We start from the raw sequence: 23204 nt of genomic DNA, 5'->3' as shown, positions 1-23204 counted from the left end.
TAAAACGGCCTTGCTGTGCTAAGGGAGCCAGCAGAGGGCCTAAGAAAAGATCCTTAGGCTATAATTTCCCGACTGTCCCCAAAGGGGCTCATGAGATGCTTCGCTCCCGCCACTCTCCATTGATCCAGAGCGCGCCGGACTGCAGCGAGGATGAAAAGAGCCGAAGGGCACTTGCCTCTGAAAGTTGCCTCATTTCGCTCCTGCCAGATCTCCCAAATGATCAGCACAATCATCGACTTAATCCCCCTCCGCGCCTCGCTCGGAGTTTTTGCGATGATCTCTCTCACCAAGGCAGTGGTGTTGATGTTTGGTCTCCAGGTGCCTGGATGGAGTGCGTCACAGCCGTGCCATGCAGCCGCAGCCAGCCAAACCGCTCTGGAGACGGTACATTCCCAGAACAAATGCTGGGAGGACTCCAGATGCCTTGCACACAGGCCGTAGAAGTAGTTGTTGGGCCATCCTTGTCGTTGCAATCTATCGTTGCACCATAGTCGATCCTGGTGGAGCAGCCAGGAAAACATCTTTGTTTTCGCCGGCGCCCACGTCTTCCAGAAGAGTTTGGTGAAGCCCGACCTTCTTGAGGTGTCGCATTGAGCCAGGTAAGCCGAGGATGTGGTGTACACGCCTGAGTTGGACGCCGTCCATCTGATGACGTCCGGGACCCCTTGCACCGACGCGATGTCATTCTTGTGTACTGGCTGATCGTATCCACCATCTACTGATCACTATTACTTTTAACAAATTGCCAAAGATAGATTTGCAAATTAATATTTGGATATTTAAGTACACTGTAGGAATAGATAGAAAATGATGGAAAAATGACATTAGTTTCCCGCCCTGTTAAAGATAATCTTACATCTTACATTTTTAAGAAGTTGCTCCCCACTATAAGGTATTCTCTTAACATGCAAAGGGTCCAACAAAGTATGCCATGTCATCAGATACCAACCAATCACAAATCCTGTGTTGTCTTTCCCCTGGTCACCGAAGGGACGGATCTTCAGCCTTCCAGCTACCTACTAAAACGCACACGCAATACTACTTCCGGTGGAGTACTAGTCTTGATTTCCCATTAATGGTTCAGTTTTCAGCATTTTTCACTAATTACAAACCGAAGCACCACCACAGCCCAACCTTATCTACTACTCCTATATCTAACAGAGAAAAAAATCTCCAGGTTGTGTCTATCGATCGTCTCCTCCCCTCCCAATCTTCCCCCAAATCTTTCCCCATGCCAGTGGTTAGAGCCGGAGGAGCTCCATCACGACCTTGGTGTTCTCCGAGCCCTCCTCGCGCCGGTGGACTAGCACGCAGGTGGTGAGAGCGGGGGAGCTCCCTCACGTCGTGGCTCTGCTCTGGGTCATCCTCGCACCGACGCCCCTCGGACGAATCAGAGACGGCCATCTCGGCGCAGCCCGGGTTCCAGCGGGATGGGTCACTGGCCTGCCCCCGCCTCCTCGCTGCCTCCATCAACGCCGGCAAGAGCTGGAATTGCCTGATGCAATCATTCCCGCCACGGCCCTGCAAGCCATCACCGCGCAACTAATTCCTGCTCGCGCAGGCGGCCTCGGATGCACCTGATGCGGCCATCCACAGGCAGCGGATTGAGTATGTGCGCTCGACCCTCCTCTGCTTCGGGCCCTCCCTGTGCCGGCCGCCCTTGCCTTCACGCAACTGTGCCTAAGGACATGATTCGAAGTTTTAGCTGCAGGTGGCTTACCCTAATGGATACCATTAGGAACTTCTTCACCGCCAGCCACATCATCCTTTGAAGTCGTCCGGATGACTGGTGAGTCCCACCTTACCTTTTAGTTTAGATTTGGGTTCCACGCCATGATTTACATGTCAACATATGATGGGAAATGAGCATAACGTGCTAATTGGTCTCTTCCTTCGTTATATTGTTTTAGTTTTATTCATACAAGTGAATATCCAATCTCAGCAGACCCAATACAAGAATAAGTAGTTGCCCTTCAAAGACGATGTACACCGCAGTTGGCCTCACTACTAAACTCGGCCTTTTGCTTTTTATTTTCCAGTTGTCGTTCAACCTTTGCAAATGATGAGAGGAAGACAAGGAGAATGATGCAATATTATAAGTCGCATCCCTATTTTTCATTTATTGACCTATAGGCATGACTCCCTTTTTCTTGGTCTATTGCACGATATGTTCGCAGGTGATTCATATTTACTCAATATTTTTTCATCATTATCTAATTGTAGAATATGTATTAATCCTGTTTTTTTCTAATGGAAATGGCAGGAGCATTGACAATGCATCTACTTATTGAACGTGGACTGTCATATTCCCATCGGCATATCAAATATATTTCTTTATAGCAACGCCATGGATTTCCTATCATGTTTAGCCTCACTCCAAGGCAAGGTACACCCCTCCCCCCCCCCCCCCCCCCTCTCTCTCTCATGGAATTTTTACACAACTCTATCAATGAGACTGAACCTCATGTTTCAGATTTTGTTTCAATGAGACTGAACCTTATGTCTTTTGGATTTGTCGTTGACTTTTCCATTTATTCGAGGCCCAATCAAGAAAGTTCATGTAATTTTCTGGCTGACTTTCTTTGCCTACCTGCCCGGGACACTTTTATATTGAGAACTATAGTTGGTGCATTTAAGATCTGAACATATGTTTGGTACAAGGTAATTATGCCAGTAGCGTTTTTTTGGGATTAGTACACTTGAATTCTTAGAAGACACTCTTTTCGACCCATAGCAGCAAGATTTTGGTCTTCAACTCTTTTGCAGGAAGAGTGCTACTGATAATACAAAGGTATACATGAAATAATAGACTACTGAAGAGTTGATGAGCTCAACTCTGTTGAAATATCTTAAAAGGATGAGATAAATACCTTCGCAAAAAAGCATAATGTACGCAATACCATCTGAAAGGAAAATTAATATCTCCAAGACTTCAACCACCTTACATGGAATGCCTCTGCCTATTGTTGACTCTCATTTGTGTGCCATATAGTACATTTATGTAGTTGAGATAAGATGTAACATTTTAAAGTTATGTTGTTTATATCACCTTACGTTATCTGTGATATTGGGTTATTCCCATTTAATACAATTTTTCATTAATTGTCCATATTTCTATGGGAAACAACATCGTTTATAAATGACGCAAGAGCATATTTATCTTTATACTATTAATCATGTGTGCTTGGATACAAGTTGTATTGTTCTTCTTATTCATGTGGACTTCTAATCTTTAGTTTTTCAACTAATGTTTCACGCATTTATCTCATGATTTTAGCATGTGTTCCCGCGGCAACGCGCGGGGTATCATCTAGTTATTTACGAAACCAAAGCCGTCTCTAGGGATCTGCGTTCTCACTAATGGCTTCAAGACCTTCTCCGAGCGCATGTTGACTAAATGCTAAATTCTTTCTTGATTTTTCATTAAAAAAGCATTGCCCGTCTTTCAAGAATTCCTTCACTAAACAATTAAATTAGTCATCTTCAATCGAAGGATCCTCCACCGGAAAGGACAGCGATGGAGCGAGAGACAGACAGCACCGTGCCATCACCAACGCCATACACATTTTGAGTTGAAAATGATTTTATTTTGCGGGGCCGTGTTGAATCTGGTTGTCTTGGATTTAAACTGCAAAACGGCACTGCATGTTCCGTGTTAAATTTTTGGTCATCATACGTAAATTTAACTATCTAGAGTAGCAACCAACACAAAATGAAATTTTTTAGTGCTGCAATACTAGTAGTCCACCCAGATCGACCTGCCACTGTCACATTGATGCTCCAAATCACCGGACCGTTTATCAGTCGGACCACGACCCCAATACCTTCTGCATGCACTAGGCTTGGCTTGAAGCTTTTTATCGTTCTTTTCTCGGTCTACATCGACCTGTACGTGTACACAGTCCGTACACTCTGCTGAACTAACATTTTTTCATTGATTACAGTAGCGGTCGACATTTCAGTCGCTATTACCACGTATATCCATGATTATCGATTGAAGCACTCATGCGTCTCCATGGTCATCGGTCGGATATGTAACTGTCACACTCACGCCGATGCTCAAGATCGCCAGATCGTCAAGGAGAGCGTCGGGATGATGAAGATGGCCACCTGTGAGGGTTCCCCCCTCCGGCAGGGTGCCGGAACAGGGTCCCGATTGGTTTTTCGTGGCTATAGAGGCTTGCGGCGGCGGAACTCCCGATCTATTTTGTTCCCCGAAAGTTTTAGGGTACGTGGGTATATATGGGTGAAAGAAGTACGTCGGTGGACCTCCGGGCTGTCCACGAGGCAGGGGGCGCGCCCCCCACCCTCGTGGGCAGCCCGGGACTCCCCCGGTGAACTTCCGGTACTCTGTGGGCTTCTTCTGGTCCAAAAATAAGTTCCGTAGAGTTTCAGGTTAATTGGACTCCGTTTGATATTCCTTTTCTTTGAAACACTGAAATAGGCTAAAAACAGCAATTCTGGGCTGGGCCTCCGGTTAATAGGTTAGTCCCAAAAATAATATAAAAGTGGATAATAAAGCCCAATATTGTCCAAAACAGTAGATAATATAGCACGGAGCAATAAAAAATTATAAATACGTTGAAGACGTATCAATCGTGTACCGAACTTTTTTTGATTTGAATGACCAAACAACAAACGGCCTATGGTTCCTAAGGGCATCTCCAGCCGCGCCCCCAACAGGGCCTCCCCAGGCGATTTTGCCGCGCCGGCGCCAAAAAAAGGCCCCAGTCGCGTCCCCAGAAAGCCGTTTTTCGCCGGCTCGGGCCAAAACTGGTGCCGGCGGACCCAGGCCGAACCCGGCGCCCTGGGGGGCGCTTGGGGAGCCGGCGCAAGCGAAAAAGGCACGTGGGCCCGCCCTGGAGGCGACCCGAGGGCCTTTTCCCGCCGTTTGTTGACGCTTTTCCCTCGCACCTCTCCCGCTCGCTCGCCTTCCTCCCGCCATTCTCCCCCTTTCTCCCGCCAAACCCCCTCCCGCTCGACTTTCAGTCGCCGCCATGCCGCCGAAGAAGTACACCATGCCGCGCGCGGCGGCAAACGCGACTGGCGCCATGGTCCAGCCGAAGCAGAGGAAGCCGAGGGCGCCGCCATCGAAGCCGCCGGGCATGTCGAACGCCGAGTGGAGGGTGGAAGTTCAGCGGCGCGAAGCAGTCACCGCCGACAGGCGGAACAGGGCCATCGCCAAGAAGGCCCGCGACAACGCGGCACGCTTGGCGGCGTCTTCCTCATCGGTCGACCAGGCGGGGATGAATCCACCCGTCGTCAGCCACGCCCAGTACGCGCCCTGGGGACAGCAAGGCGCCGGATCTCCATGGGGTTCATCGTCGCCCGGCTACGCCGACGGCGACGCGCACGGTGGGTTCAACCCGAACGTGACCTTCCCTCATGGTCACCCCGCTACGCGCACGCCCTCGCCCGCCTTCGTCGGCGTGCAGTACCCTCCATACAACTACTCGCCGCCCGCCTCCTATGCGTCCACGCCGACGCCCCATCTCTACCGTGGACCTCTGCCCTTCTCGCACCTCGGCGCAGCCCAGCACCGAAGTAGCTCCGACACCGCCGAGTCCGCGCACGCCGACTCCGCCAACGCCTGGAGCCGACCCCGCCGAATGAATCACGCGAACTCCGTTTTTTGTAACGCCAAACTACGTCCGATCGCCGGATTTGCGGCGTCTTTTGTGAGCGGGAACGACCAAGTTTAAATTTCCTGCATCCTAGGGCCGGCGCGTGGGGGCGTGACTAGGCGCTAGGTCGCCCCCAGGGGTCGAACTAGCGCCGGCACGCCCCCAGGCCGCTCTATTTAGGCGTCCTGGGGGGCCGAACGGCCGGGGATGCCCTTACCTCTTTTATTGGGAGATTTGTTCTTTCTGGGACCAACCTATCCTTGATATACATCAATCTAGCCGTAGTACTGTAGTAGCTAGTACTTGATCACTGATTAGCATCGCAATTACGGAGCAACACACTTCTCACAACTTGCATCCATCAGCATGTACATGAAAATTGCAATTGCAACTTGCAAACAGCAGCAAGCCGGGTGATCATCTCCCTTTTGCTAATGAATGTACTATAACCGAGATAAGTACAGTTAATTGAGTGCTTAATCTGGAACGAACTCGCATGATTTGTGTATTCTATTTCTATCCGCCCAATCTGGCCGCGATGTAGGATGCAAGCAATAGAGTGGAGAGATACAGAGCTACAAGACGCATTTAGATAATTGAGTATGTACGCAGTATCGTAAGTGTTCTTCTACGAGCTCAAATTCACCTGCGAGGAAGAGTAAAAACAGAAAAAAAAATTTGGATCGTTGCAGATTACGTAAGTGCAAAAAGAGGATTCCGATGGATCCAGTGGATAGATAGACATTGTTGCACGATCCCCACAAAACCGACCCTGACCAGAAATTTTATCGTGCAAACACCGACCAGACTGCTTTGCAATATACTACACTGCACAAAAAGAGACATAAGCAAGCGTGCAAACAAAAAGAAGCAGAGACCATAAAAAGCAGAAGACAGAAAACAGTTTGGACCCGTCTTTCTTTCCGGTCGGCCATCGATTCAAGACTAGTCTTGCAACTAAAGGAGAATGGTCAATTAATATAGGACAGAAAGCAGCAAATAAAAGGCAGATGATCAATATATTACGTACGCCTACGTGTGTATTGTCGTGGAAACCTGAAGCCAGACTATTCAAACAGCAGAAAAAAGGCAGACAGAGATCTTGTGAGATTCTTCCTTGACCAGTGTCCTCGTCATTGGCGTCACGATCATGTAACGTCTGGTCCAATAAAAATGATTGCGATGGCCGACAGCTCCTTCCTTCGATCATTTTCTAGAGAGAGAAATGTGTGGCCGGCCATGCATAGCCTTGCACCATCGATCGATCGCAGTAGCTATCTTATCTTGCTTGGCAGCGATGGGTGCATGCACTTTGACACTTTGGAGGCCAAATAGAAGAAGATATGCTAGTATGTCTCCTTTGCACAAGCCAATCCAGCCGGTTCCCGAAATAGCGAACGCATGTATATATTTTCATCGTTGCATTTAAGCTAGCCTAGCTTTAAACCTGTTAGCTTCCATCGTTTTCTACCACAGCGAGGCAAAAGCAATGCCAATTTATAGCCTTCATGTGATCTGAACACGTCGAATGCAAATCGGGTTCATAGTAATAATCAAGTCCGAGCATCTATACCAATATGAAAAGACACAAAGTGGCAGATCCAATTAATCTCGGCCATTAAACCATGTCAATCAAACGACCAATATTAATCTAATTGCGATCGCTCAACATGTGCATGCAATTAATACCATACCGAACATCAATATCAGCGCAAATCACGTAATTACAACATGTAATTAATTTATATCCTAATGTCAATCCCTAGCCATTGAGAGCAAAATTGGTAAGGTACCGATTAGCCTAGCCATTTACACTTTGTGTAGCTTGGATTCGAAAGGGTGTCTTCTTCAGTTGTCTCTTCCATCCTTAACTCACACTTCTCCAGTGAATTAAAATTTTAGATAACACGTCCATTCAGTACGTACATAAATGGACGGCAGTACTGCAATTCTACCCGAACTGATCGATGAGAGTAATCACACAGTCGTACGATTACAAATATACCCTACTGGCAAGGGCCGGGTATGTGTATTTCTTCAACGCACACGTTGTGCGTTGTTGTCTCCTCAAAAGAAAAAAAAACACGTTGTGCGTTGTAGTATAATTGCAAAGCAGCAAAATCACAGTGGTCTAGTAATTTACGTGATCACTGGAGGATCGCTACAAAATTGCACCAACAAAAAGAAACAAAAAGAGACGCAAGCAGGCGTGCAAACGAAAAGAAGAGGAGACGACGCCAAAAGGCAGACGAGCACAGAAAGAAACAAGAATGCAATTTAATTGGGCCCGTCTAATGTCCGGTCAGTCATCAATCCAAGACTAAAGGAGAATGGTGGATCTATGACAGAAAGCAGCTAATAAAAGGCAGATGATCAATATAATATGTACCCCCTACGTGCGTATTGTCGTGGAAACTCGAAGCCAGGTTAATCAACAGGGCAACAATGGCGGACGGAGATCTTCCAAGATCCGAAGAAGACAGAAAGAAGCTCTCCTGGATTCTTCTTTGACCAGTGACTAAGCTAGTCGGATGTACGCGGCGCCCTTCCCGTCATCGTCGCTGTCGCCTCTCGCGGTCAAGTAACGTCTGGTGCTCCCCGCAAAAAAAGAAAAATAAATAAATAAAAAAAGAGTAACGTCCTGTGCAATAAAAACGATCTTGATTGCAATGTATGAATAGTAGTACTCCTCCCAGCAGCAGCCACGATTCGTTCTTTCCTTCTCTAGAAAAAGAAAAGGCCAGAACCAATTAGAAGCCGGGCAAGAATCAATCAGGATGCGAGGGTGACTGGGATTGATTGGTGCACGCGTATATTTTGCTTGGATCGAATGTGCGGCCTGCCATGCATTGCAGCAAACGGTTCAAACCCGGCAGCATCTTTCTTTTCTTGCTTGGCAGCGATGGATGCCAAGGAGGAGAAGAAGATGAAGTATGTCTGCCCTCCTCACACCAATCCAGACGGTTCCCGGAATGCCCGATGGACTTGCATGCTAATTTCCAGCGTCGTTTTGAATAAATTATTTAGCCTCCATCTTTTTTCTTAGAAAGCAACACAAAAGATATCCATGAACAAAAATGTTGTGCATACGAAGATTTAACATACCACGCTTGTACGATGCTAGTATGCAGCCTGCAGAATGGTAAATTGCACATGTCACGCAAAAACGTGTGCGATTTCATCTAGTATATATAGAACCAGACAAAAAATTTCTCTAATTTTCTCACTCACCCTCGTAATTAATGATGGCCTGAATATCTTGTCCGTGCCTTAAGAATTCAATGTTGAACTCTTACTTGATTTATCATTATTCAAGAATTATTGGGATTTTTTCAGTAATTCTTTTAAATAACATAATATTAGTCGTATTGAGTCTAAGGACCCATTCACCCAGAAGACGAATATTTTGTTTTTTAGAAAAGGAGGACGACCCCCGGCCTCTGCATCTGGACGATGCATACGGCCACTATATTAATTATTAACACAAAATCATACACAGTCATACAACAATAAGTCTAAAGCCATCAAACTAAGCAACAACTGTCGCTATCCCTATCGAGTTGATGTAGGGGCGCTGAAAGTCTGGGCCTAATACCAAACAGACCACACAGCCAAACCAAAACATCTAAAGACTTGAGGTCCCACCCGGACGCCTGCCGGGTATGGGCACCCACCAGTCCGGCGTGCTTCTCAATCAGGACCCCTGCCGGGTATGAGGTCGCCGCAGCCACCTGCCACGAATTCATCTTCAGAGCTGTACTGTTGCATCAACCTTGGCCGGTCCAACTGCCGCCGACGCCACCATGACGCCAGGCAGCGTCACCCTCCTGCGCGAGTCCATCTCCGCTCATCAGGCGCTGAGTCTCCACTGCGCCACGTCGCCGAGATCCGCCGTCATCAATGGAGCAGATGAAACATCGCCCGGATACTCCGTCCTAGCCGCCGCCATTGGATCTCATGAGAAAGGCCGCCCCCGCCGTCTCAGATGGGATCCGCCGCCTCCCCCCACCCAGGAACCTTGGCACCGGGCCCGCCGCCACCGCGGCCCACGCCGGCGGCAGCGGCGGCAGGAGGGGGTGAAGGGGGAGGTGCTGGCGGCGCTAGGGTTGGGGCCCCTGGCGTCGCCTGGGGGGAGGCGGCGCGAGGGGTGCGATGGATGACGAGGGGTGCGATGGATGGCGAGCACCAGAAGACGAATATAATTGTTGCGTTATTCATAGCTGCGCCAATTATTCATAGCTGCAACCACGACCCACCGACGATACAGAAGCTAGACTCGTGGTCACATCCTATACCACAATTCTGCATTAGGTTTGGCTCGAAGCCTTTTTCCGGTTCTTTCCTGATCTACTTCAACCTGTGAAAACGTATATGTACACACTGATCCTGACATGTGTAGTCTAGAGCTACTGTCGGTCCGTACACTATGTCGACCAAAATTAATCTTCTGAGTGACACTGTCCGGGGAGCTAGCTACTGTCTGCGTACGTATTCATGTGTACGTGATCTGGACCGTGCATGCTCGCCGCAACTACATCACTGATTAGCATCGCAATTACATCTTTTTAGTGTTGTGTACGTCTCACAACTTGCATCCATCAGCATGTACTCCAGTGTACTATAAACCGAGTTAACTATGATTTGTGTATTCTACCCGCTCAGCCCAATGCAGCACAGTGGCAAAATATACACACAGCTTGCAGTGGTACGTACGTTGCACCCTTGTCTGCCACTGTTGGATTTCTATTAGCGCTAATTCACTATCTCGCCAAAGCGATTTCTTTCTTTTGTGGCCGCTTTTTCCAGAGGTGTACTTTGCAGATCTTTTTAATTGAGACCCCCAAGTGGTTAGGTGCATGAGAGAAAAAAATTGATGTCAGTTCAAACGTTTCTTCTTCGTCTTGCCAAATTCTTCCACCCTTGTCTGCCGCTGTTGGATTTCTATTTTTCTTTGATAAAGGACTGTTGGATTTCTATTAGCGCTAGTTTATTGTGTGACCTAAGCGATTTCTTTATTTCGTTTTCGCTTTTTCCCAGTAGTGTTATTTGCAGCTTTTCTCAATTAGTCTTACTAAATCTTAGTCGACTTAGACTTGGTTATGTCTCAGCCAATGCAATATGCATGAGATATTACATTGTGATCTGTGTAAATTTTCTTTCTTACATGTTATGTCATTTGACTGAGACTTGGTTCAATCTCAGTTCACTGAGATCTAGCCACACACCTTTTCAATTGAGACCGCTATTGGTACATGAGAAAAAAAATCACGTCAGTTCAAATCCAATAGGTGGCGTCTACCAAATCTTCCACCATTGACTGATCCAGTGCCGTCTAGGCGGCTGGCTCCCGCCATCCACGGCCCGCGACTCCCCACATCAACCTCCGGCACCCTTCCAACTAGGGTACCGTTGTTGCGACATCGCGGTCTAGGGTCATTTCCATCCCGGGCCTCGCTGGCGTCCTTGCGCCTTGCTGTGCACGCCCCATTGTCCGTCTTCAGGCCCGGAGCTACGTGTAGAAAATCGATTGACTTATATCGCAAGTTCAGTTGCCTGGCAAGCGATGACTTGACGCAAAGGAATGATTGTACAATGGCGGCGATCACATCACATGTAGCCGTTGAGATTGTGGAAAAGTGGTGGTGACAACACATGGGTGATTTCGATGGTGATGCTACTCGAGCACCTGGTCTTGAGCTTCGGGGTGAAATCCTAGGTCAACCGAGAGTGGTTATGCCTGGCAATGGCGATGTTTTTTTACGTCATTACCTTGTTGAAGGCAGTGCTCGAATATGCTCGGACTGCTTCTTCAGGGTGAAAACCTAGATTCTGACTTTATGGTTGGATCCGGTGATGGCGACACTTGAGTGTCTCTCTCTTCCTGAAGGCGTTGCTGTTGAAGAACCTCGTTGTCCATGTGATGTCATGAGATAGTTGGTGCGGATATGGTTGTTGTTGTAGTTTGTCGATCGCAAATCAGATCGCTTTGGTTTTTTTCCTCGCCTACGCATAGCTTTGGTCTTATATGACTTTGATAGTTGTGGGCGTGTTTTTTGCATGCGTGTGAGTTGGTGTTGGCTGTGTGCATCCTAACTATGCAGAGGTCGGATTGTTGGGGAACGTAGCATAATTTTAAAATTTTCTACGCATCACCAAGATCAATCTATGGAGTCATCTAGCAATGAGTGAGAGGGGAGTGCATCTACATACCCTTGTAGATCGCGAGCGGAAGCGTTCAAGAGAACGGGGTTGGTAGAGTCGTACTCGTCGTGATCAAAATCACCGATGACCAAGCGCCGAACGGACGGTACCTCCGCGTTCAACACACATACGGTTGGGAAGACGTCTCCTCCTTCTTGATCCAACAAGGGGAAAGAGAGGTTGATGGAGATCTAGCAGCACGACGGCGTGGTGGTGGAAGTAGCGGTGATCTCGGCAGGGCTTCGCCAAGCTCCAACTAAAGAGAGAGAGAGAGAGAGAGGTGTTACGAGGGGAGAGGGAGGCGCCGAGGACTTGGGTGCGGCTGCCCTCCCTCCCCCCCACTATATATAGGGCCCCTAGGGGGTGCCGGCCCTAGGAGATGGCATCTCCAAGGGGGGCGGCGGCCAAGGGGGACTTGCCCCCCAAGCCAAGTGGGGCGCCCCCACCCCTAGGGTTTCCAACCCTAGGCGCAGGGGGGGAGGCCCATGGGGGGCGCACCAGCCCATCAGAGGCTGGTTCCCCTCCCACTTCAGCCCATGGGGCCCTCCGGGATAGGTGGCCCCACCCGGTGGACCCCCGGGACCCTTTCGGTGGTCCCGGTACAATACCGACTACCCCCGAAACTTTCCCGATGGCCGAAACTGGACTTCCTATATATAAATCTTCACCTCCGGACCATTCCGGAACTCCTCGTGACGTCCGGGATCTCATCTGGGACTCCGAACAACTTTCAGGTTACCGCATACTAATATCTCTACAACCCTAGCGTCATCGAACCTTAAGTGTGTAGACCCTACGGGTTCGGGAGACACGTAGACATAACCGAGACGATACTCCGGTCAATAACCAACTGAAGGAAATATGCCCTAGAGGCAATAATAAAGTTATTATTTATTTCCTTATATCATGATAAAAGTTTATTATTCATGCTAGAATTGTATTAACCGGAAACATAATACATGTGTGAATACATAGACAAACAGAGTGTCACTAGTATGCCTCTACTTGACTAGCTCGTTAATCGAAGATGGTTATGTTTCCTAACCATGGACAAAGAGTTGTCATTTGATTAACGGGATCACATCATTAGTTGAATGATCTGATTGACATGACCCATTCCATTAGCTTAGCACCCGATCGTTTAGTATGTTGCTATTGCTTTCTTCATGACTTATACATGTTCCTATGACTATGAGATTATGTAACTCCCGTGTGCCGTAGGAACACTTTGTGTGCTACCAAACGTCACAACGTAACTGGGTGATTATAAAGGTGCTCTACAGGTGTCTCCAAAGGTACATGTTGGGTTGACGTATTTCGAGATTAGGATTTGTCACTCCGATCATCGGAGAGGTATCTCTGGGCCCTCTCGGTAATGCACATCACTTAAGCCTTGCAAGCATTGCAACTAATGAGTTAGTTGCGGGATGATGTATTACGGAACGAGTAAAGAGACTTGCCGGTAACGAGATTGAACTAGGTATTGGATACCGACGGTCGAATCTCGGGCAAGTAACATACCGATGACAAAGGGAACAACGTATGTTGTTATGCGGCCTGACCGATAAAAGATCTTCGTAGAATATGTAGGAACCAATATGAGCATCCAGGTTCCGCTATTGGTTATTGACCGGAGACGTGTCTCGGTCATGTCTACATTGTTCTCGAACCCGTAGGGTCCGCACGCTTAAGGTTACGATGACAGTTATATTATGAGTTTATGCATTTTGATGTACTGAAGTTTGTTCGGAGTCCCGAATGTGATCACGGACATGACGAGGAGTCTAGAAATGGTCGATACATAAAGATTGATATATTGGAAGCCTATATTTGGATATCGGAAGTGTTCCGGGTGAAATCGGGATTTTACTGGAGTACCGGGCGGTTACCGGAACCCCCCGGGAGGTACATGGGCCTTAATGGGCCTTAGTGGAAGAAGAGGAGAGGCGGCCAGGGCTGGGCCGCGCGCCCCTCCCCCCTAGTCCGAATAGGACAAGGAGAGAGGGGGCCGGCGCCCCTTCCTTCTCTCTCTCTTTTCCCACCTCGTGAATCCTATTCCAACTAGGATTGGGGGAGAAGTCCTACTCCCGGAGGGAGTAGGACTCCTCCTGGCGCGCCCTATGATGGCCGGCCGGCCTCCCCCTCTCGAACCTTTATATACGGAGGCAGGGGCACCCCTAGAGACACAAGTTGATCCACGTGATCATATTCTTAGCCGTGTGCGGTGCCCCCTTCCACCATAGTCCTCGATAATATTGTAGCGGTGCTTAGGCGAAGCCCTGCGACGGTAGTACATCAAGATCGTCACCACGCCGTCGTGCTGTCGGAACTCTTCCCCGACACTTTGCTGGATCGAAGTCCGGGGATCATCATCGAGCTGAACGTGTGCTAGAACTCGGAGGTGCCGTAGTTTCGGTGCTTGATCGGTCGGGCCGTGGAGACGTACGACTACATCAACCAAACGCTTCCGTTGTCGATCTACAAGGGTACGTAGATCACACTCTCCCCTCTCGTTGCTATGCATCACCATGATCTTGCTTGTGCGTAGGAATTTTTTTGAAATTACTACGTTCCCCAATAGTGGCATCCGAGCCTAGGTTTTATGTGTTGATGTTATATGCACGAGTAGAACACAAGTGAGTTGTGGGCGATATAAGTCATACTGCTTACCAGCATGTCATACTTTGGTTCAGCGGTATTGTTGGACGAAGCGCCCCGGACCAACATTACGCGTATGCTTACGCGAGACCAGTTCTCCCGACGTGCTTTGCACATAGGTGTCTTGCGGGTGACAGTTTCTCCAACTTTGGTTGAACCAAGTGTGGCTATGCGGTAGTCGTGGAAGCATAAGATTGGCGAGACGACAACGATGCTACGATGGAGATCAAGGTGTCGCGCCGGTGACGATGGTGATCATGACGGTGCTTCAGAGATGGAGATCACAGGCACAAGATGATGATGGCCATATCATATCACTTATATTGATTGCATGTGATGTTTATCTTTTATGCATCTTATCTTGCTTTGATTGACGGTAGCATTATAAGATGATCTCTCACTAAATTATCAAGATAAAAGTGTGGCTACGCCCGGTCCTTGCGAAGGTTAAAACGGCATCAACTTGACAAACTATCGTTGTGGTTTTGATGCGTAGGTGAGATTGGTTCTTGCTTAAGCCCGTAGCAGCCACGTAAAACTTGCAACAAACAAAGTAGAGGATGTCTAACTTGTTTTTGCAGGGCATGTTGTGATGTGATATGGTCAAGACATGATACTAAATTTTATTGTATGAGATGATCATGTTTTGTAACCGAGTTATCGGCAACTGGCAGGAGCCATATGGTTGTCGCTTTATTGTATGCAATGCAATCGCCCTGTAATGCTTTACTTTATCACTAAGCGGTAGCGATAGTCGTAGAAGCATAAGATTGGCGAGACGACAACGATGCTACGATGGAGATCAAGGTGTCGCGCCGGTGACGATGGTGATCATGACGGTGCTTGGGAGATGGAGATCACAAGCACAAGATGATGATGGCCATATCATATCACTTATATTGATTGCATGTGATCTTTATCTTTTTATGCATCTTATCTTGCTTTGATTGACGGTAGCATTATAAGATGATCTCTCACTAATTATCAAGAAGTGTTCTCCCTGAGTATGCACCGTTGCCAAAGTTCGTCGTGCCCAGACACCACGTGATGATCGGGTGTGATAAGCTCTACGTCCATCTACAACGGGTGCAAGCTAGTTTTGCGCACGCAGAATACTCAGGTTAAACTTGACGAGCCTAGCATATGCAGATATGGCCTCGGAATACTGAGATCTAAAGATCGAGCGTGAATCATATAGTAGATATGATCAACATAGCGATGTTCACCATTGAAAACTACTCCATTTCACGTGATGATCGGTTATGGTTTAGTTGATTTGGATCACGTGATCACTTAGAGGATTAGAGGGATGTCTATCTAAGTGGGAGTTCTTTAAGTAATTTGATTAATTGAACTTAAATTTATCATGAACTTAGTACCTGATAGTATCTTGCTTATGTATGTTTGATTGTAGATAGATGGCCCGTGCTGTTGTTCCGTTGAATTTTAATGCGTTCCTTGAGAAAGCAAAGTTGAAAGATGATGGTAGCAATTACACGGACTGGGTCCGTAACTTGAGGATTATCCTCATTGCTGCACAGAAGAATTACGTCCTGGAAGCACCGCTGGGTACCAGGCCTGCTGCTGGAGCAACACCAGATGTTATGAACGTCTGGCAGAGCAAAGCTGATGACTACTCGATAGTTCAGTGTGCCATGCTTTACGGCTTAGAATCGGGACTTCAACGACGTTTTGAAAGTCATGGAGCATATGAGATGTTCCAGGAGTTGAAGTTAATATTTCAAGAAAATGCCCGGATTGAGAGATATGAAGTCTCCAATAAGTTCTATAGCTGCAAGATGGAGGAGAACAGTTCTGTCAGTGAGCATATACTCAAAATGTCTGGGTATAATAATCACTTGATTCAGATGGGAGTTAATCTTCCAGATGATTGCATCATTGACATAATTCTCCAATCACTGCCACCAAGCTACAAGAGCTTCGTGATGAACTATAATATGCAAGGGATGAATAAGACTATTCCCGAGCTCTTCACAATGCTAAAAGCTGCGGAGGTAGAAATCAAAAAGGAGCATCAAGTGTTGATGGTCAACAAGACCACTAGTTTCAAGAAAAAGGGCAAAGGGAAGAAGAAGGGGAACTTCAAGAAGAACAGCAAACAAGTTTCTTCTCAAGAGAAGAAACCCAAGTCTGGACCTAAGCCTGAAACTGAGTGCTTCTACTGCAAGCAGACTGGTCACTGGAAGCGGAACTGCCCCAAGTATTTGGCGGATAAGAAGGATGGCAAGGTGAACAAAGGTATATGTGATATACATGTTATTGATGTGTACCTTACTAGAGCTCGCAGTAGCACCTGGGTATTTGATACTGGTTCTGTTGCTAATATTTGCAACTCGAAACAGGGACTACGGATTAAGCGAACACTGGCAAAGGACGAGGTGACGATGCGCGTAGGAAATGGTTCCAAAGTCGATGTGATCGCGGTCGGCATGCTACCTCTACATCTACCTTCGGGATTAGTATTAGACCTAAATAATTGTTATTTGGTGCCAGCGTTGAGCATGAACATTATATCTGGATCTTGTTTAATGCGAGACGGTTATTCATTTAAATCAGAGAATAATGGTTGTTCTATTTGTATGAGTAATATCTTTTATGGTCATGCACCTTTGAAGAGTAGTCTATTTTTGATGAATCTCGATAGTAGTAACACACATATTCATAACGTTGAAGCCAAAAGATGTAGAGTTGATAATGATAGTGCAACTTATTTGTGGCACTGCCGTTTAGGTCATATCGGTATAAAGCGCATGAAGAAACTCCATACTGATGGACTTTTGGAACCACTTGATTATGAATCACTTGGTACTTGCGAACCGTGCCTCATGGGCAAGATGACTAAAACACCGTTCTCCGGTACTATGGAGAGAGCAACAGATTTGTTGGAAATCATACATACAGATGTATGTGGTCCGATGAATATTGAGGCTCGTGGCGGATATCGTTATTTTCTCACCTTCACAGATGACTTAAGCAGATATGGGTATATCTACTTAATGAAACACAAGTCTGAAACATTTGAAAAGTTCAAAGAATTTCAGAGTGAAGTTGAAAATCATCGTAACAAGAAAATAAAGTTTCTACGATCTGATCGTGGAGGAGAATATTTGAGTTACGAGTTTGGTGTACATTTGAAACAATGCGGAATAGTTTCGCAACTCACGCCACCCGGAACACCACAGCCTAATGGTGTGTCCGAACGTCGTAATCGTACTTTACTAGATATGGTGCGATCTATGATGTCTCTTTTACTGATTTACCGCTATTGTTTTGGGGTTATGCTTTAGAGACGGCCGCATTCACGTTAAATAGGGCACCATCAAAATCCGTTGAGACGACGCCTTATGAACTATGGTTTGGCAAGAAACCAAAGTTGTCGTTTCTTAAAGTTTGGGGCTGCGATGCTTATGTGAAAAAGCTTCAACCTGATAAGCTCGAATCCAAATCGGAGAAATGTGTCTTCATAGGATACCCAAAGGAGACTGTTGGGTACACCTTCTATCACAGATCCGAAGACAAGACATTCGTTGCTAAGAATGGATCCTTTCTAGAGAAGGAGTTTCTCTCGAAAGAAGTGAGTGGAAGGAAAGTAGAACTTGACGAGGTAACTGTACCTGCTCCCTTATTGGAAAGTAGTACATCACAGAAATCTGTTTCTGCGACACCTACACCAATTAGTGAGGAAGCTAATGATAATGATCATGAAACTTCAGAACAAGATACTACTGAACCTCGTAGATCAACCAGAGTAAGATCCGCGCCAGAGTGGTACGGTAATCCTGTTCTAGAAATCATGCTACTAGATCATGATGAACCTACGAACTATGAAGAAGCGATGGTGAGCCCAGATTCCGCAAAATGGCTTAAAGCCATGAAATCTGAGATGTGATCCATGTATGAGAACAAAGTATGGATCTTCAAAAAGAAGACTGACGCTGACGGTAATATTACTGTCTACAAAGCTCGACTTGTCGCAAAAGGTTTTCGACAAGTTCAAGGGGTTGACTACGATGAGACCTTCTCACCCGTAGCGATGCTTAAGTCTGTCCGAATCATGTTAGCAATTGCCGCATTTTATGATTATGAAATTTGGCAAATGGATGTCAAAACTGCATTCCTGAATGGATTTCTGGAAGAAGAGTTGTATATGATGCAACCGGAAGGTTTTGTCGATCCAAAGGGAGCTAACAAAGTGTGCAAGCTCCAGCGATCCATTTATGGACTGGTGCAAGCCTCTCGGAGTTGGAATAAACGCTTTGATAGTGTGATCAAAGCATTTGGTTTTATACAGACTTTCGGAGAAGCCTGTATTTACAAGAAAGTGAGTGGGAGCTCTGTAGCATTTCTGATATTATATGTGGATGACATATTACTGATTGGAAATGATATAGAATTTCTGGATAGCATAAAGGGATACTTGAATAAGAGTTTTTCAATGAAAGACCTCGGTGAAGCTGCTTACATATTAGGCATAAAGATCTATAGAGATAGATCAAGACACTTAATTGGACTTTCACAAAGCACATACCTTGACAAGATTTTGAAGAAGTTCAAAATGGATCAAGCAAAGAAAGGGTTCTTGCCTGTGTTACAAGGTGTGAAGTTGAGTCAGACTCAATGCCCGACCACTGCAGAAGATAGAGAGAAAATGAAAGATGTTCCCTATGCTTCAGCCATAGGCTCTATCATGTATGCAATGCTGTGTACCAGACCTGATGTGTGCCTTGCTATAAGTCTAGCAGGGAGGTACCAAAGTAATCCAGGAGTGGATCACTGGACAACGGTCAAGAACATCCTGAAGTACCTGAAAAGTACTAAGGATATATTTTTCGTATATGGAGGTGACAAAGAGCTCATCGTAAACGGTTACGTTGATGCAAGCTTTGACACTGATCCGGACGATTCTAAATCGCAAACCGGATACGTGTTTACATTAAACGGTGGAGCTGTCAGTTGGTGCAGTTCTAAACAAAGCGTCGTGGCGGGATCTACATGTGAAGCAGAGTACATAGCTGCTTCGGAAGCAGCAAACGAAGGAGTCTGGATGAAGGAGTTCATATCCGATCTAGGTGTCATACCTAGTGCATCGGGTCCAATGAAATTTTTTTGTGACAATACTGGTGCAATTGCCTTGGCAAAGGAATCCAGATTTCATAAAAGAACCAAGCACATCAAAAGACGCTTCAATTCCATCCGGGATCTAGTCCAGGTGGGAGACATAGAGATTTGCAAGATACATACGGAGCTGAATGTAGCAGACCCGTTGACTAAGCCTCTTACACGAGCAAAACATGATCAGCACCAAAGCTCCATGGGTGTTAGAATCATTACTGTGTAATCTAGATTATTGACTCTAGTGCAAGTGGGAGACTGAAGGAAATATGCCCTAGAGGCAATAATAAAGTTATTATTTATTTCCTTATATCATGATAAAAGTTTATTATTCATGCTACAATTGTATTAACCGGAAACATAATACATGTGTGAATACATAGACAAACAGAGTGTCACTAGTATGCCTCTACTTGACTAGCTCGTTAGTCGAAGATGGTTATGTTTCCTAACCATGGACAAAGAGTTGTCATTTGATTAACGGGATCACATCATTAGTTGAATGATCTGATTGACATGACCCATTCCATTAGCTTAGCACCCGATCGTTTAATATGTTGCTATTGCTTTCTTCATGACTTATACATGTTCCTATGACTATGAGATTATGTAACTCCCGTGTGCCGGAGGAACACTTTGTGTGCTACCAAACATCACAACGTAACTGGGTGATTATAAAGGTGCTCTACAGGTGTCTCCAAAGGTACATGTTGGGTTGACGTATTTCAAGATTAGGATTTGTCACTCCGATCGTCGGAGAGGTATCTCTGGGCCCTCTCGGTAATGCACATCACTTAAGCCTTGCAAGCATTGCAACTAATGAGTTAGTTGCGGGATGATGTATTACGGAACGAGTAAAGAGACTTGCCGGTAACGAGATTGAACTAGGTATTGGATACCGACGATCGAATCTCGGGCAAGTAACATACCGATGACAAAGGGAACAACGTATGTTGTTATGCGGTCTGACCGATAAAAGATCTTCGTAGAATATGTAGGAACCAATATGAGCATCCAGGTTCCGCTATTGGTTATTGACCGGAGACGTGTCTCGGTCATGTCTACATTGTTCTCGAACCCGTAGGGTCCGCACGCTTAAGGTTACGATGACAGTTATATTATGAGTTTATGCATTTTGATGTACCGAAGTTTGTTCGGAGTCCCGAATGTGATCACGGACATGACGAGGAGTCTCGAAATGGTCGAGACATAAAGATTGATATATTGGAAGCCTATATTTGGATATCGGAAGTGTTCCGGGTGAAATCGGGATTTTACCGGAGTACCGGGAGGTTACCGGAACCCCCCGGGAGGTACATGGGCCTTGGTGGAAGAAGAGGAGAGGCGGCCAGGGCTGGGCCGCGTGCCCCTCCCCCCTAGTCCGAATAGGACAAGGAGAGGGGGGGCCGGCGCCCCTTCCTTCTCTCTCTCTCTCTTTTCCCACCTCGCGAATCCTATTCCAACTAGGATTGGGGGAGAAGTCCTACTCCCGGAGGGAGTAGGACTCCTCCTGGCACGCCCTATGATGGCCGGCCGGCCTCCCCCTCTTGAACCTTTATATACGGAGGCAGGGGCACCCCTAGAGACACAAGTTGATCCACGTGATCATATTCTTAGCCGTGTGCGATGCCCCCTTCCACCATAGTCCTCGATAATATTGTAGCGGTGCTTAGGCGAAGCCCTGCGACGGTAGTACATCAAGATCGTCACCACGCCGTCGTGCTGACGGAACTCTTCCCCGACACTTTGCTGGATCGGAGTCCAGGGATCGTCATCAAGATGAACGTGTGCTAGAACTCGGAGGTGCCGTAGTTTCGTTGCTTGATCGGTCGGGCCGTGGAGACGTACGACTACATCAACCAAACGCTTCCGTTGTCGATCTACAAGGGTACGTAGATCACACTCTCCCCTCTCGTTGCTATGCATCACCATGATCTTGCGTGTGCGTAGGAAAGTTTTTGAAATTACTATGTTCCCCAACACCAACAACGGGATCTGGATACCCATGTTGGCTCCCACATGTTCCACGATGATCTCATCTGATGAACCACGATGTCGAGGATTCAATCAATCCCGTATTCAATTCGCTTTGTCAATCGGTACGTTACTTGCCCGAGATTCGATCATTGGTATCCCAATACCTCGTTCTATCTTGTTACCGGCAAGTCACTTTACTCGTACCGTAATGCATGATCCCGTGACCAAACACTTGGTCACATTGAGCTCATTTTGATGATGCATTACCGAGTGGGCCCAGAGATACCTTTCCATCATACGGAGTGACAAATCCCAGTCTCGATCCGTGTCAACCCAACAGATACTTTCGGGGATACCTGTAGTATACCTTTATAGTCACCCAGTTACGTTCTGACGTTTGGTACACCCAAAGCACTCCTACGGCATCCGGGAGTTACACGATCTCATGGTCTAAGGAAATGATACTTGACATTGGAAAAGCTCTAGCAAACGAACTACACGATCTTGTGCTATGCTTAGGATTGGGTCTTGTCCATCACATCATTCTCCTAATGATGTGATCCTGTTATCAATGACATCCAATGTCCATAGTCAGGAAACCATGACTATCTATTGATCAACGAGCTAGTTAACTAGAGGCTCACTAGGGACATGTTGTGGTCTATGTATTCACACATGTATTACGATTTCCGGATAACACAATTATAGCATGAACAATAGACAATTACCATGAACAAGGAAATATAATAATAACCATTTTATTATTGCCTCTAGGGCATATTTCCAACAGTCTCCCACTTGCACTAGAATCAATAATCTATTTACATTGTGATGAATCGAACACCCATAGAGTTCTGGTGTTGATCATGTTTTGCTCGCGGAAGAGGTTTAGTCAACGGATCTGCGACATTCAGATCCGTATGTACTTTGCAAATATCTATGTCTCCATCTTGAACATTTTCACGAATGGAGTTGAAGCGACGCTTGATGTGCCTGGTCTTCTTGTGAAACCTAGGCTCCTTGGCAAGGGCAATAGCTCCAGTGTTGTCACAGAAGAGAGTGATCGGCCCCGACGCATTGGGTATGAATCCTAGGTCAGTGATGAACTCCTTCATCCAGATTGCTTCATGCGCTGCCTCCGAGGCTGCCATGTACTCCGCTTCACATGTAGATCCCGCCACGACGCTTTGCTTGCAAGTGCACCAGCTTACTGCCCCACCATTCAAAATATACACGTATCCGGTTTGTGATTTAGAGTCATCCAGATCTGTGTCGAAGCTAGCGTCGACGTAACCCTTTACGACGAGCTCCTCGTCACCTCCATATACGAGAAACATATCCTTAGTCCTTTTTAGGTACTTCAGGATGTTTTGGACCGCTGTCCAGTGTTCCATGCCGGGATTACTTTGGTACCTTCCTACCAAACCCACGGCAAGGTTTACATCAGGTCTGGTACACAGCATGGCATACATGATATGTTGGAAATATGGCCTAGAGGCAATAATAAAATGATTATTATTATATTTCCTTGTTCATGATAATCGTTTATTATCCATGCTAGAATTGTATTGATAGGAAACTCAGATACATGTGTGGATACATAGACAACAC

General features: G+C 46.5%; 1 long non-coding RNA gene across 3 annotated transcripts; it reads left to right on the top strand.

The window, feature by feature from the left end:
• Positions 1–1022: 1022 nt before the first annotated feature.
• Positions 1023–4534, top strand: LOC147988009 (uncharacterized). 3 transcript variants are annotated; one of them, XR_015617765.1, is made up of 4 exons: positions 1023–1789; positions 2040–2177; positions 2264–2386; positions 3945–4534. It is a non-coding gene; the product is annotated as an uncharacterized LOC147988009 (long non-coding RNA). The 3 variants fall into 3 exon arrangements; XR_015617766.1 differs by lacking the exon at positions 3945–4534 and adding an exon at positions 2474–3165; XR_015617764.1 differs by lacking the exon at positions 3945–4534 and having other exon boundaries at positions 1026–1789; positions 2264–3165.
• The last annotated feature ends 18670 nt before the right edge of the window (positions 4535–23204 follow it).

This window comes from Triticum urartu, chromosome 2A (assembly GCF_056163025.1).
Source record: "Triticum urartu cultivar PI428250 chromosome 2A, HENAU_Tu73, whole genome shotgun sequence".
In the NCBI taxonomy this organism is placed as follows: Eukaryota; Viridiplantae; Streptophyta; class Magnoliopsida; order Poales; family Poaceae; genus Triticum; species Triticum urartu.
This window is presented reverse-complemented; position numbering and strand designations above follow the sequence as displayed.